The 17,016-nt window shown below is 34.6% G+C and overlaps 1 protein-coding gene across 5 annotated transcripts in view; it reads right to left on the minus strand.

Moving 5' to 3' along the window:
* Positions 1–14,886: 14,886 nt before the first annotated feature.
* NOVA1 (NOVA alternative splicing regulator 1) overlaps positions 14,887–17,016 on the minus strand; it is a 145,009-nt gene continuing 142,879 nt past the window's right edge. For all 5 annotated transcript variants that reach the window (XM_059849837.1, XM_059849841.1, XM_059849840.1 and 2 more), the window contains one exon: positions 14,887–17,016. This exon is cut by the window's right edge and continues 4,636 nt beyond it. The gene's annotated coding sequence lies outside the window, so the exon portion shown is untranslated.

A 17,016-nucleotide genomic window follows, 5' to 3' on the forward strand; every position in this document is an offset into this window, starting at 1 on the left:
CTTATGATAGGAGTATATGTGACAAAAGAAATATTTTAAAAGATATTGTTCAACAACATGCAAAATCTCCTCAGCATGATAAGAGAGTATTAAGTCTAAACTATGCACAGTACATCTGTCTTATTCTAATAAACACTTTTATACAAATTGTTTCAACACAACAAGGAGACATCGGATGTGTCAGCCTGGAGATGCTGGACATTTTAATGTTCAATGCCTATAGCAATAATATCAAAGAAGAGGGTCATTAGTGGAGTGGTAGCTGGGCTTGTCTTTGAATTCCAGTTTATGATGAGAAAAACATTCAGGTTTTATTGTATTTTAAAAGCTTTAAAGAGTGGTGGTAATTTAGAAAATTACTTCTCTCTGAATATGATAATTTGCATGCCTTTCTACTGTGGCACTAAAATATACTTGTTCCTCTTTAAAATGTTTTTTACGGGACAGGAGTGGCATAAATACCCTTGATTCATATTCTGATGCACTCTAAATTATGAAAACGTATCTGAGATCTCTCTAAAACATAATTTCTAAATGAAAGAAAAGTATAAACCTTTGCAAACTCAGTCTTGTTATTCCCCAAAAAATAACCATAAGACTAAAAGTATTAATGTCAGTTAAAATCTTTCCTTCATCTCAGATTTTTTTTAAAAAATTTTAAAATAATAATGATAAAAAGTTTGAAAATTATAACTTTCTTTTACTTTCATAAATTTAGGTTAAATTTCTGATTCTTCATTCCTTCTGGAGACCAATTCCTCTCAACCCACACCTCTTTCCAGCTTTTTGCTATCCACAAAAGAATATGCACATATGGTTTATGAAGACATGTTTTAAACAGAGATGGTTGTCTTGAAGCTCTGGTTTGTGTGATTGATCTTAGACATTTTTAGCTTTCAAGAAATCTAGTATTTTCACTCCAGTGGTTTTTGAAAGTCTGTCTCATGTGCCATCACAAAAAAATGCATGCAAAAGTACCTCCTCTGCCTTATCTAATTATTCATTCAATTTATTAATGTATCTCCATTTTATTATCTGCTCACAGAAGTAAATATTTTCCAGAATCAAATTATTCAACTTTCATCTCTACTTGTTACATTTGTGGGGAAGGAGCATATCAAAGTAATCAAAAACAGAAAACCAGTCCACAAATTAGGTTTTAAAACCACATCTTATTGTGCTTAGGCTTGATTTGTAATGCTTGAATACCAAAGGTTTGAGGAAATTTGAAGAAAGAAAAATGAAGTATAGCTAATAATGGTAAGCAATCATTGTATCTAAGTTTACCTTTTCAGTGTTTTCCTTGTTTAGTTTATCATTTTAGCTAGGATACAGAAGGATAACTCACACTCTGTGGTTTTACCTAAAAATTATATGACTGTATTTTTCTGAAACAAAAGACAAAAGTCTGAAGAAATTATTAGTCCACTGAGGAACAAACAATGCTATGAAATCACAAACACCCCAAACTGATTTTATAGTTTTTCCAAAAGATGTTGCTTTCACTTTACTGTTCTTCCTTAAGCTGTTCATGTGCATGCTGAGAAAATTGTCTCTGTAGTCATAGTTTTTCTACCCACAGATAATGCATCACCATAACAATTCTCTTTTTGTACTGCCCTAAGTCACTCTGCTCCCACAATACACCCTGACTGAGATATGGTTCCCATCTACCACTCCGATACAATTTTTACAGTGCCAACTCAGTCTCACTACATTTGTACCACTGCTCAGAAAGGACACCTAATCTCACTGTGGAGTACCATTTTACAACCAAGTGGCAAATTAAATCACACTGCTGGGGAACAGAATTAGCACTTACAGAAAAGTGAATGCTAATGCATGTGGACTAGAGTCTTTCATGTCTTAAGCATTTCTTGACATGTACTTTGTGTTTCAGTAGTTGGCTCAAACCCATGCAAATATCTAACCACTCAAATAAGCACTTTGCAGATAATCAGCACTGAACCTGTTTATATTCTGAAAATGCTTATTTACTTCTCTCTGAAACCAGAATAATGGCAATTTCTGAAGATATTTGTGGGCTTTTATTTTAATTTTTTGGTTCTCTAGACATCTAGATTTTGGCCAAGAGTGTCTCATGTGCCCATATTTTTGCAGCTAGGCTGTACACCCCAGAAGCTTGCTTTCTCTCTGATGGGTGGACCCTATGATCTGCATTGCATATTCCATTATCTCACATATGGAACTCTATTGAAAGTTGCATTGGGAACACACATCTATCTCTGCCTAAAAAGAGAACAGGAAGTGAGATTAAATTTATTCTTTATTTTATAAATTAACTCAACAGTTAATGGACTCAGTCAATTTGTAAAAATCTAGGTTTTGTGTCATACCCTGCTTTTAATTTTTTTAAAATGATTATTTTAAAGTTAGTCATCAAATGATGGCAAAATGTACTAGTGAAAGGTATTTTAAAATTCTTTTGAAGTTGCTCTATTTTGCAGAGTATAATTAAATGCTTGCTGGGTCAAAGAAAAAAATACAATAAGTAAAGCAACCACTAGGGAGAGAAGTAAGAACTGAATATTAGTGTCATTGAACACCTCACACAATAACTTTTAATACTAAATACAGCAGGGCAGTTCCTATTCTAGAATGCTCACTTATTGTGCTAGTTAGTGATATTTGCTTAGAACGTGGATGAACTTTCAAATTCCAGCAGGAACTGACATAGATGTTTTAATCCCTATGTTACTACATTAGAAAATGGGAGTATCAGAAAGTAGGTGATAGATTTCTTGAGAGCTCTATGAGACAGGATTTTGTCAAGTGAATAGCTTCTGGAAGTATCTGAAATTGCGACACACACATCTATCCAGACCCAAAGTGAGGCCACAGTAAATATGCTCTTCCATGAGACTGAAAAGATGCTCCTTCCATTTGGGCTGCCTTTCTGGTTAGCCTAAACATGCCCATGAGATTTGTGCTGGTTTGTGCGGATTTGTTTCTAAAAGAGCTAAATTTGTACTGTAAAAAGAAACTGCATAACTTCAGGCTGTCAAAGTCACCAAGACAGCTATATTGTTGTGTGGAAGACAGTTAAAGTATCAGAGAGCTGCTATTCCTTCCTCTGTATCACCTGACTTGAATTATGTGGGCAATGTATTTGTCACACAGAGCTTCTAAAGATATTTGAATTGTTTTTAGTTAGTTGTTCTTCTTTATAGCCTCTTCTTCAGTAAATGCTGGCCACCTATATACTGGAATGCTGCCTCTAAAAATGGTTAATATTAAATTAAGCTTATCTTTCTTATGGAAAGGAAAAAACAAATTTAAAAAAACCCCAATCAACGGACCTAAAAAACTCCACAAAATATTTAGATAATATATTACAATGTGGACCCTGATAAACATATCTTTTCTGTGTGCAAAACTGCTAAACATCTCTACAGTAATTATTGCTAAGATAATGAACATTTATTCTAGAGAAGATACTAATTTATTATTATTACTGCAACTTATTATCAAGAATATTCTAATTTCCTTGTAAATCTGAGTTGTTGTCATACATTGACAAAGTCAACTGTTTGCAATTTTGCTTACAACAAAACAATAAGAAACAAGTAAATCCAATAATAAATGTAATTTAAATGGATTTTTGTATTACATTTCAAATTCTGTTTTTTCTACTGAATTTAAATTATTAATCTTAGCTTACTGAATAAAATTAAATGCCTTCAGCACATCAAATTTAGATACTTCAAAATGTATACAAAGAAAAGATAATACAATTGCAGCAATAATGAACTGCAACACTAAGAGGTGAAGTAGCACTAGGGAAGAAAACTCCATCATTAAAAGTTTTACCTCAATGTGACAGACCACAGTGGCATTTGGGAGGGCTACAACTCCAGCAATAATACAGAATGAAAGTTTGTAATTTATTAATAGGAAACTATACCGATCAGATTTGCCCAATAAATGTGTGAATCCAATACAAGTCTGAAAATAGACTGAAAATGCATTGGTGAGTCAAATTCTGCAATATATTTTGAGTAAAACCTTTATTTTCCTAAAAGATTTCTGTGAAAACAAGACTAACAACTTTAGCAAGACTTAACAGCTCCAGCCCTTGAATCTTTCTGCTAATGAAGAGCGATGAAGTAATTGTACTAAGTGTGCCAAATTTATATATAAAAAACCACTTTATTAGAAATTGTACTTTCTGCTGATTTTCACATGAGGTTAAACAAGTTAAAAGGTATCTGGAAAAGAGCATGACAATATTTGCTGATCCTTTCCTTCATGATAGCAAGTGGAGGAGAGGGTAGGCAGGCAAAGGTTCTGAGGTGCTGTGAACAGAAGGGACATAGCAATCAAAACAGCAGGCTGAAGTGGGATTGCCAGAAGCATGGGGATATAAATAAAGAAGTGCTTGTGCCAAAGTCTTGTGAGGGAATTTCTTATTCTCTTCATGGGGAGTCAGCACACTTGAGAGCCCCCTGAAATGCCTGTACACTTATGCACACAGACCAGAAAACAGAAAGAATTGGGAGTCCATGCACAGTTACAGGATTATGACCTGATTAAGACAATGGAGATGTGGTGGGATAGATGACACAGTAGAGTGCTGCAAAACACAAACACAGGCCCCTTAGGAACCACAGGCTGGGAATGCCAGAGGGAGTTGTCCTTTGTGTGGGAAACAAGCTGGAATGCATGAAGCTCAGCCTTGGGATGAGTGATGAGCTGAGAGCTGCTGTGTTGGGAACTGGTGGGCAGACCAACATAGGTCATTCCTAATAGGAAAGGAGTAGTTGAGATCTTTGTCAGACAACATCAAGAAGTTTCATGTTCTCACCTGCTGGTTCTTATGCCTGACGTGTCATCCTGACATCTGCTAGAAAGACAACACAGCAAGGGAAAGTAAACTAGGAGGTTTCTGAACTGCACTGACAACAGCTTCTGACACAGGTGATCCAGGAATTTATAAGGAGTGGTGCAACTCATACTTAAAATGGGGAAGAAGTGGTCAGGGATGTGGAATTCAGAGACATCCTCTGAGTGCAATAACCAGGGATAGTGGAAATAAGGATCCTAAGACACTGGACTAGGGCAAAAATCAGAATCATTACCCTGGTCATCAGAAGCTCAGATTTTGGCCTGTTTCCTATAATCAACAGAGAAAAATGTGAAATTCTGCACCTTGGGAGAAATAATCTCATACAACGTGTTTTGGGGCCAGCTGGCTGGAAAGCAGTTTTTTAGAAAAAGACCTGGAGAATCTGGTGGAAAACAAGTTAAGGAGGAGCCAAAAATGGGCCCTCATGACAAAGCAGGCCAAGGAATGCTTGTCTGTAATGAGGAGTGTTGCCAACGAGTGCAGAGAGGTGATCCTTTCCCAATAGTCATCTGTGTCCGGTGCTGGGCTCCTCAGTACCAGGGAGAAATGGAGCCAGTGGAGAGGGCAAGTGAAGGGCCACAGAGGGGGTTAAGGGACTGGAGCACCTTCCATAGGAAGACAGAGAGCTGGGTCTGTTTAGCCTGGAGGAGGTTGGAGGGAGGAGCAGCTGGAGGTCAGTCACTAACACCACACTCCAGGGATCAAATACCATAACTATTTAGCATCTTCATTAATGACATGGGTGATGGGGAAGGGCTCATCCTGATCAGGTTTGATACAAAACCCGGAGAAATGGCTACAATATACTAGCCATTAGATAGGTGTGCTACCATTCAGAGGGACATAAACAGGCTGGAGAATTGAGCAGATAGGAATCTTTTGAAATTCAGCAGAAGCTTTGAATGACTTTGCTTGAACAGTGGGATTGCACTACATAGACTCAAGAGTTCTCTTCCAACTTCAAAAAATGTGTGATTTTGTGATTCAGTAACTGATGAGGTACATTCTGCATTTATTCTCACTGATGTTGATAGGATATCATTAAGTGTCTAACCCCTAGAGGCATGCAATGAGCAAATGTCTCTGAGGGCTATGTACTATCCTGTATTTAGAAAAGATCATATCATAGGTTAACAATCTTTGACAAGTGCTGTAAAAAATCAACTGTAAAAGACTTTGGAACAGCTCACTAGGAAGGATGACTGACTAATTATAGCTCAAGAAAATTCTGCTATATAATTTCTAAGGTGATATTCCAAAGCTCATCAGAGTCATTTCCCTCACATTTTTTGGTTTGGATCAGGCCCCTTTTGAATAAAAAACCCAAACAGACAGTGTATAAAATGTATAAAGAAACATTTAAAAAATACTACAGACAGAAAATATCTACCTCATATAACTTTTTTTTTTTACTAAACAAACAAATAAATAAATAAATAAATAACTTTATCAGTAATCCATTAATTACACTCTAGGTCTGAAAACTCTTGTGCCTTGAGATGACTTGTTGACCTTGGATGGAAAAAGCAGAAACATGATTTTTAGCTCGGTTTACATAAAATTATTACTAAATATAATTTTATATTTTCTCTTATGTGGATGCTCTTAAATCCTGCTCTGAATCAGGAAGGAATTACTGAAAATTTGGCATACCTTCTTCCCTAGTTTAACTGCATTGCCTTGTTAAATGTATAATTTGCTTGAGTCAATGCAATATTGGTATAAATGTGAACCAGCAAAAAGGTTTCCCTGTGTTAATTCTGAAACTAGTGACTAGTACTGTCCTAGCTGATCCTTTACACATGGGACAGACATAACACTACATGTGGTTATGGAGATACTTAGACCCTTCAGTCATAAGCAAATCTCAGGGAATGAAAATGAAAAATATTCTGAGAGAACAAGTTTTGTACTTTTTGGATTAAGTTTGTATTCTAATCTCCTCAAATGTATGAGTGCACGTCTGAAGGACTTTCTGCTATTTGCCTGAGACCAAGCTGTAATCAGTTCATATATATGACTTAATGGAAATTTGCTCCATTTTTTGTGTGGGATTTATTCATGAATGTGAGGAAGAAAAGAGATAATTTCTTCTCTTTTTCCATCATTGAACCTGCATTCACTTATTCACTTTTGTTTAGTGAGAGCATCTGTTCAATTTCTTTAATATTATCAAGTCATCAAGGAGAGAAAAAGCTATAAAATATGAAGGAGGTAAATGAAAAATGACAAGGAAAATTTAGATCAGGTGCCATGAAAAATGACTGACTAAAAGACTTGAGGGGAAACCTCCCAGAGGAAGTCATGAAGGGTGCTAATCTAGAGATGTGCAAAATTAAGGTGAAAAAAAATTAGTTATCAGCAAGTGTGCATTAGGGAATAAGCAGAGAACTGAAGCAGGCTACCAGATTTACAGTGAGGCACTATTGCTGCCTTGAAACATACTCCTGACCACAGATCCTCAGGGTTAGCAAGCTCATGCATTAAAAGAATTAATTAAAGAATGTAGTGGGGTACTAAATTTGATAGCCATGTTCTCTATAAAAAAATTGGACAAGTGGACTGCCTTACTTGTAGCAAAACTAAGAGTTTAAATTCACATTTTCTAGAGTAGGTTAATTATTCAGACTTCCTCTGAATGGGAAAATAGTTTTTCAAAAGAAAAATTTAAAAATGTTGTTCATTTAGAAATGATCAAGGAGAAGATGAGGGAAATGAAAGAATTCTGTTGACTAGTGGTTCTGATGGAAAGTAGCCGAATTTTAGCTTTTCAAAGAAGTGTATATATATATATATATATATATGTATATGTACATATACTTGTGCTAAATTATATATAACATTACTGAATGCAAAGTGGAAGTGAAAACTGACTTAATTATTCTAAAATAAGACAAGGGGTTTTTTACATTATTGCAGTCCAATACGCATTATACCTCTCTCCCAAGAAATTTTTGTTCTACCAAGCATTTCAAATTTGATGGTTGTGTTATAGTGCAAAAATTCTTAATTCATTTTAGAAATACTAGATGGAAGCAAAATTAATATGATTTTGCTTCCTTTTTTTTTTTTTTTTTTTTGTTTGAAGTGGTTGTATGCTCTTTTTTTTGATTTTTTTATTCAATTAATTTTAAATAATTCTGCTAGAAATAGCTGGGTTTTACTCATTACTTAGACTACATCAATACCATTATGTGTATTACCATTCTCTCAGAGCTTACTGCTAGGAGTACAGCAAACCATAAGGTTATCCACTCTGCTCTTGTACTTGCTACTTGATTTCTCTGCATCTGGTGTGATTACTTTTTGGTAGAAATGTCCTAACTGGCTCCCTCACAGATCTAGATGGGACCTCCTCGTGAGTAGATTTTTTTTTCATTTGGTGGAAAGGGGTAAAAGCAGAATTTTAGCAATGTGACTATGAATCTATCTGAAATGGTGTGGTGCTCATACTCACCACCAGGGTGGTAGTGGTGATATATGTAAACCTCTGAAGTAGAATAAAGAATTACATAAAGGCCAAGTCATGTAATTTCCATTCTTTGGCTTTATTGAGGGTGCTTAAAATTGTGGTATTTTAAAAATTTTTAACTGATGTTACATCACTCAAGTGATGTCTATTGATAAATTTTTGAGCATACAATCATAAAAACTTTGTAATATTTTGGTTGTATAGATCTATTGTAAAACTGTGGTGGGTAGGAAGGAACTGTCCTTTTGACATAGGTGAGTTTATCAGAACAAGGTCACCAGAACAATGTTATCAAATAATTATTTCCACTGGTACATAGTGAAAATGAAGAAGTGAGTACTAATGAAGCTCAGAAAGAACTTTAATATCTCTAAACAATAGTCAAAGGCCATCATACAAAACTACCTGATGGTGCCTAAATACAAGGGATATACCTCTAAGTTAGCTACATTTGATAAAGACATCTTACAGACTCAAGCCTGGGGACAGGTATGTGGGTTGGGTTCTGGACTTTTCTCCATAGTAAAGAATACAGGCAGGAATAACAGTATTTCCTTAACAAGGCATCAGAGAATTGCCTTAAAGGTGACTTGTACAATGCAAACTGTCACAACATTTGGGGCTTTGATAAATGAGCCTTATATGCGGGAGCTAGAAACAATTTCCGCAACTGATAACATCAGATCTTTATTTCAAGTGCACCTCCAGTTGCAGCCTACATCCCTGCAGTGTGACCATTTTTCCTAATTAAGATTATCATCTCTGCTAGGCTGAACTGTATCTACATCAATTAACTTATTCAAATTGATTATGGAATAGGGCCTAGAAGGAATAATGTGGCACACAGTGATATTTTCTTTCATATGTCTCTTTACACATGCCTTTGTCCTTTGCTTTGATCTCTAAAAAGTCTCACAGAATTGCAAATTCCACTCACCTCATTGAGACAAGTACCAGCATACAATGCCTTATCTGTGGGCAGAACACATTATACAACATGCACACTACTGCAAAACCAGTAATCAAAGTGCTAACACTTCCAGTTTTATTGTGCTTTCCTCAAGTAAGACCAAATTATGCTGATTCTTACACAGAGGCCTTTTCAACCTCAGTAGCACTGATGGATGTATGGAGAACAGTGTTTTTTGAGACTTACAATACTTATGAAACAAAAAAATTGATTTTTTTTTATGCTGCATAACTTATCAGGCTCTTTCAATCCATTAATATTCATTTCATTAGAGTCTATATAATAATCAAATTACGTGAAAAAACCGATTGGCTTGAACAGTGAGAATAGCTTCATATCCTTCAAGGAGGCACTTATACATGGAGATAACTTCTATTCTTCAAAAATTTTTTTCCTTCTAAGCCATAGAATTTACAAAGAGGGTGATTACCAATTGCTTCATTGCTGCAAACACTCTGTCATAATGAAGAGCTGCTGTGTAACCAGGATGGTATTCTCCAACATTTTATTAGCATGAATTGACTTACACCTTCTTTCATACAGCACTTGCATTTTCAAATCTCTTCATCTTTCTTAACATTTCCAGAGCTATTTCAACTTCATGACTAATACTTGATATTATTAATAGGTCTATGTAGACTGCGATATAAAAAGAATTTTGTCCTAAGCAGTTCAAGTTTTGCCACAATGGATGCCAGAGTCACCAGAACAATCTCTGGGAATGTAGGAGAAAGCTTTTCATGCGTGTGCTCTCCTTTGAACTAAATCAAGAGAAAAAAACTATAAAACCTAACCTGACAGTATTCTAACACTGTCCTTCTGTGAAGTTTATGCTTGCTTGCTAAGAGACATTTGCCAAAGTGGGCATTAGTTTCAAGTACTGTAAAATAAACTTTCAAAACTTATCTGCCCTACACTGTGTAGTCATAGTTCACACTTTGACCTTGCACTGAGGAAACTTGTCTTTTAATCCATCTGGAAAAAAAATGATGAGGAAGACTCCAAGGAGCAATGAATTGCTTGACTTGTAAGTGTCACTGACACAAGCCTTTGCTTTGTTTTGCTCTCCTGAAGATAGAATGAATTCCCAGACACAACGGGCTTAGGCTGACTTGCTTGACTTTTACTGTCTCTACCCTAAATAGCACAGTAATGACACTGCAATGCACTGCAGCAAGTGGTTCAGGAGTCAGGATCGTCTGCAAAAACCAGTGATCACAACATGCTGCAACTTTAAAAAAGACTTCTCAGGTGGTAATTCATCTTTCACTTGAAGTATTATTCAATCATTTTCAGAAACACTGATATTAAAATTATTTACAGTTGGTCTTATGTTTCTAAACAAAACCCAGAGTCTGCATAGGCAAAATTATCCCTTTGCTGCTTCCTTGAGGGGGATATTGGAGTTGTTAACTTACCCTCCTAAGACAGTTCCAGTTTTCTGAACCCTTCTGTAGAAATTGCATTCTTATTTCAAGAGAGCTAGATAGAGAAATTCTGATTAAACAAAAGGGTGTCAAAATTACAATTAATTAGGTTTGAAATATTTGTGCAGGGGGAACACAATATTTTGGTTTTGAAATAATGATGTGCGGTCCAGGAAAGTGTTCTCTGCAAAAACCATAAACATATACAAATAAATATACACAATGGAAGCAAATACTGCCTTTTTTTTTTGCCTACTCTACAGCTCACAAACCTGTGGGCATCTTACTGTGCTAGGTGCTTGGTCTGTCTATCAGATAAGATAGATAAACCTATCAAAGTTTAGTAACAGGGGGCACATTTGATTCTTTGTTTACCTTTATCCTGTTATATCCACTTTGAAATCAAGCAGATGTATTTTGGGAATGTGTGGAAATGGACAGGTAGTTTAAAGATGCATACAGCTGGATTTTTTCAAATAAATAGGTAAATATTAGCCAACCAGGTCATTTCCTGTCCTACAAAACATCCTTCTAAATGATTCAACCTTGCAAACTCACCTTCTTTGTATTAAAGATATTAAAGAACTTCTTTTTTTTTTTTTCTGTTACTGATATTAGAAGTGAAAAACAAAATTAGATCAATCAGTTTATTTTATGTTGAAGGCAAGAGAATTGAGGATGATGTCATTCCAGAACAACGCCGCATCAGGATGACACCTGCTGTATGCATCCAATGCTTTAACAATAAGTATAGAAGCATTTTTAGGGCATACCCATAATGATGTCTCTTTATTTTGAAGGAAGAAAATATTAAATGCAGTATTGGAAAAATGCTTAGTAGGAGAATACATATTAAAAAATATTGTTGTTGTTGAATTCTTAAAGACTGTCTTTGCAAGAGCTGGAAGTGGAGTTTTATAAAAGAACAGTCAGGGTTTGCTCAGTGATTTCTACATGTACAGCATTTAGGATAAACATGTCTAAACTGAAATGGCAACATTTAATTGTTTTTAACAAAAACACTAGTAATCACATAAATAATTTATTACAGTACTGTGTGATTCTGGAAAATGTTTCTTTTCTGGAGCATGCCCTCCTATATAAACAATGTAAACTCTTTTCAAGTCTTATGCTTTTTATGTCTATCTAAAGTTTACCCTAGTGAGGAATGTCCCTCTATTAACATTGAACTTTGAGCAGGATTGATTGACATAGTAAATATTTCCTTTTTTTTCACTTTTAATTAGTGATTAATTCCAAATTAGCACCCCTGCTTTAAGTATTGATGAAAGTAGATTGACCTTCAACCATACCATTCAAATTTTACAGAATAACTCTTCACTGTTCCTAGAAGTCATAAGTTTCTTGCCAGGGCTTTCACTCTAACAAAAATCTCCTTTGATTTCATTGGAATTCAAATAAAGGCAAAGCTGGAAACTTTAGAGACCCTTAACTCCCTTTGACAGCTTTTCTTTAATAGATTTTTCTCTTCTAAGTCTTCAGTCTGGGAAAATAAGAACACCATAAATATGTCTTTTAGGTAATATATTTATAGAGTTGCTCACTTAGGCTGAAATTCATCACTTCAAATGTTACTGGTTCCTACATTAATTTTGGTCACCAGTACAGAGCAGCTTAGCACCTTCAAAGCAGATTGTCCCCTAAACCACACCAAGCTTCTGTGAACTTTATGAGTAACATTATTGACTGACATACAAATCTGCAGATAGAAGTGATATACTTGCCTAATATACTTGCATACATGGGGGCAAATTTGGCCAGCTCATTTACCATAGTGTCCTTTTATATACCTATTTAAGCTTTGCTTAAACACATGAATTAAAGATTTATTTTTAAAATATTTTTATATAGAAATATGCATGTTTAGTTAAAATTGAAATTAATGTTTTTCATCAGGACTTTTCCTTCCACATAATGTAGACAAATGCATACAGCAAAAGAGTAGACACAGAAACCCATGGATGCCAGGAATTCTACTATGCCCACTGATGCTGGGAGCAAAAAAAAAATCCAATTTCTCACTTAAAATTATACTTAGTGATGACACTCCATTACTTCTCTTGATGACCTACAATAATGATAAAATTAATGCATTAGTCACATGCAATCAAATTGGCTCCCAGTAAGTAATACAGTCTGATTAGGAAAAGCCTTTATTTCAAAATTTCCCCTTTTTTTCACTGTACAGCAAGTGATGTCATTTGATTGGGAGGAAAAATGGACTGAATTTTAGAGAGAAAATTGATTATAACAAGGCATTTGAAAACACTTGTTTTTAAAACCAGAATAAATTTCTGTGAGGTTTGAGTTTATTGGCAGGGTATGACTGAGAATTCAGTGAAAATACACTTGTTCTTTGAAGCATTATAATCAAAAGTAAAATATCTTCTTCTTTTTTTTAAACCTATCTGTATGATATACTATTGGAGTCCTGTGACTTTTGTAAAATCACACTGTTACTGCTTCTTCAATCTTCCCTACATGTCACAGTCTGCAACTGCTCATGCTTACATGGGTTTGTGTGGTAACATAAAGTATGAAGACAATATCACAGGACACCAACTCTTTTAACTCAAAGGAAAGAAAATTGCAAATTAAATCATTATATACAAATTGGACGCAATTATTTGGAACTTTGAGCTCTATTGGATTACAATGTGTACAATTAAAGTGTTCATATAAACAGAGAGGAAGGCTAGCAACAATATCACTGATGCATCCATCAACTGCCATGCAAAAAGTGGTTCTCAACTATGGCCCTCTTCTGTTTACATTTTATATTTTCAAGCTCAAAATTCTCAAAGCTCCAATCCGAATTTAAAATTAGCATGCACAGCAGAAACTGAAATGTTTCAATGATGTGTGCTACATCCTCTAGGTATAGAGAGAGGAATAATGTATTGTGGCAAGAATAGCTGCTGCCAGGTAAGGCTATTATAACATTTCAAAAAGCCTGGAATGTGACACATTGCCAAGTAGGCTTTTAGAAGATTTCAAAGTGATAATTTATTTTTATCAATACATTTAAGTAAAAATGTTAGTGTGAATTCTCTCCCCCTCCCCCCACAAACACACTTTGCTAAGAGCTCATAATAAGTAGCAACTGAGATATGAAGTATCTCAGTTTTTCAATATATCTCCATTTATTTAGGGAGATATATTGAAAAACTGAGATACTTCAATTGTTTCAAAGATATAAATACAAAATCTGATTATCCTGATATTTTTGCTTAAAAATATTTTTATCATCATAATATCTTCAGTATCATGAAGATTTCTTGAGCAACTTTGCAGCATTGGATGCAACATCAGCAAAGTTAATAATGTCATTTTACTTATTTTATGTATCTAGTTTACAAGCTTATGTCCTCTGATGTATAAAAGCTTTGAAAACATCCTCCTTTGTGCATGCTTTTTCTTAGTTCATATAGTTTCAGATTATAAATTTATAAAATTATTATAAAAATAAAAAGAACTAAATACAGTTCTCATTCTTGTTGAGTAGTTGCATAGCGTAGTTCTTTGATTTTATTTTTACTACTGACATTTAATTGAATTCCAATGACATCAAAACTAACTCAGTAGTCTCACAGTACTTTCCTGTAGCACATTTACTGATTATTTAACAAAAATTAGATACTGCAAATGGTTTAAAAACCCAAGGTGATAAGCAAAAATTGAGTACAGGAATTTTAAATTAAAAGCACTGAGAAGGGACTACTAACACAAAATAATTGTAAGAACATTTTGAGAGAAAATGCACTATGAAATATAAAATGCTTAAGAAAGAAATCTGCAACTTGCATTTAAAAAAACTAGTTCTGAAGCCCTGAACCATGTTACTAACATGTAGGGCACAGTAATAACGGTGACGGTCACGTAATCATACCCTGGGAGTGTCGTAAGTTCTCACTATAAGCCTGCCTGCTGGAAATATTTTGCACAAAGGAAGAGACACATCTCCAGAAGGAACAATAAAGATGATTAATCTGGCAGACAAACTACTGAGTGGTAGGTTTCAACAGCTTCATGTGACTCTGAAATTGCCTTGTTGATTTAAGACAGTAACTATCTGCTTAGTACACTTTCTTTACCAAGAAAGGATAACAGTTAATACACCACAACAGAATCAATATTAAAGAATTGTTTAATATACAGAAAGTCATACAAATTATCACTGCTTGAAGTGCCATATGAGGCCACAACCAACAACCACAACTGGATTATATATTCCCTCAACCAAATGGTAAATGATGTCAGGGTAGTCCGTTAGGATATCCAGAATTTTAAATACCAAATATTTTAAAACAAAATGTAGCATGAGACAGAAACAGCAAACATAATTATACTATCCTGTGGTGAAAATAGATGGATCTCAATTTTCAGACTTAGCTACCAATTGGCTTACATACGATATTATACCCTTCTGACACTTAGGGTACTCCTCTTCTAAGGTCAGGAAGGCCTCCTGAAATGAAGTTACTAAAACAAAGTCAAAACAGGGAAATCCAGCCTTTTCTTTTGCCTGAGAAAGTTTGTTTCACATAAATTGGTGACTGTTTTGGCAGATTTTGGCATCTTGATTAAGTGTCTTAAAACCTACAGCACTTATCGCTTGGTAACGTGATCCTTGTGTTCAGAAGAAGGATTGCTAAACTGTAAATCATTGTCACCAGTTCTCAGACAGGAGCATAGGACAAGTGAGCTGCACAGAACCAGTGTATGTGAGACATCCTTCTGCTTTGCTGTATTCTGCTGTGTCCTTGCATAGCAGTACGACAGATTACTTTTCCACCCTCTTAGACAGTAATCAACTCACAGTTGTCCTTTTTTAAAGTTAATAGAATTGGAATAAATACATAGACCTACCTTTGTTATTCCCCATTATCATCCTCTACTAGTTTTCATGAAACACATTTTTTTCAGAAAACGAGGAGGCAAACCAGGTGTTAGATTATTTATGTTTGACAAATTCGTATCATTTAAATAATTAAAACTAATTTGTGTTGAGAGCTACAGTTGCATTTTTATTAGAGAAACAAGTACAAATAGGCATCACTACAGAGCTGTTTATTCAATAATGAGATTAAATGAAATGGATTTTGTAGTCTCAATACTTTGATTAATGTGGCAATTGGAACTTCTGTGCCCTAACAATGTGGAAACAGCTGCTTACCCACTATAAATCTGTGAAACATTTTTTTCCTTAAAGCTACACATTTTAAATTACCCCTAAAAATATATTGTAAGCAAAATATTGAATGTTTTCAGTTTAAACAATATTTACTTTATAAGCCTGAAACTGTACTACTTTTTAATTTAATCACAAAAATGTTTTATTTACCGATAGCAGTATATATGTTTATATGTAATGTAAACCTTTCTGCATATCTTTTTGCTTATATAATATAGAGGCTATTGTATTAATCTGTATAGAAAAATACTTTGCTATTAAACAATTAATAAATTCTAAATTAATTGTTCTAAAATAGGGAATTACAATTACAAGAGAAAAATATAGGAATATGGCTACAAGGAGAATGTGCTGTGTGTAAAATTGCCTGCCAAGAACCACTTAAAGCAACACAGTACTTACCCTTGGAACAAAAGGCATCAACATGTAATTGCAAGAAATTAATATAGACTATTAAAGTTTTGAGGAAAAAACAAAGATGCAAAACGTCTGGAAGCAAACATATTTATAGAACTATAATAGAGTATATTGTTCTCTTTTCAGTAAAGATTTTTCAACCATTTTTATTAGAGCTGCAGCATATTATATGTACAGGGACTGCATTGCACCAGATACGGACACGTTAAGCCATGTTATTCTTGCATTTAAAAAATACCATTTGAATCTCTATCGCTTATGGAATAAACCAGTCTCAGTTTGTGAATCTGTGGGTTAACAGTAGCCCTCAATCCACCCAAAATCCACATCAAAGCGTTTAAAATTTGGAGTATGTAGACAGCTTGTCTCAAGGGAAACAGACATTTAGGAGTCAGCAGATGGACTAAAGAGTGTCCAGACAGAAATGTGTGAGCGTTATCAATAAGCATATAGTAATTTGCATTACCCATCCTTAAATTTTTTTAATGATACTGTGTCATAGGGATTGAATTCACTGTAAAATTACTAAAATCTACCAATTTTAATGCTTTCAGACTGTTTATTTTTTTTTTTCAAATAGAAAAATAAATCTCATACATTCGAAGTGGTACACAAAAAGACTGGGATAAAATTGATCAGATTTCTTGA

Source organism: Haemorhous mexicanus, chromosome 6 (assembly GCF_027477595.1).
Source record: "Haemorhous mexicanus isolate bHaeMex1 chromosome 6, bHaeMex1.pri, whole genome shotgun sequence".
Classification (NCBI taxonomy): domain Eukaryota; kingdom Metazoa; phylum Chordata; class Aves; order Passeriformes; family Fringillidae; genus Haemorhous; species Haemorhous mexicanus.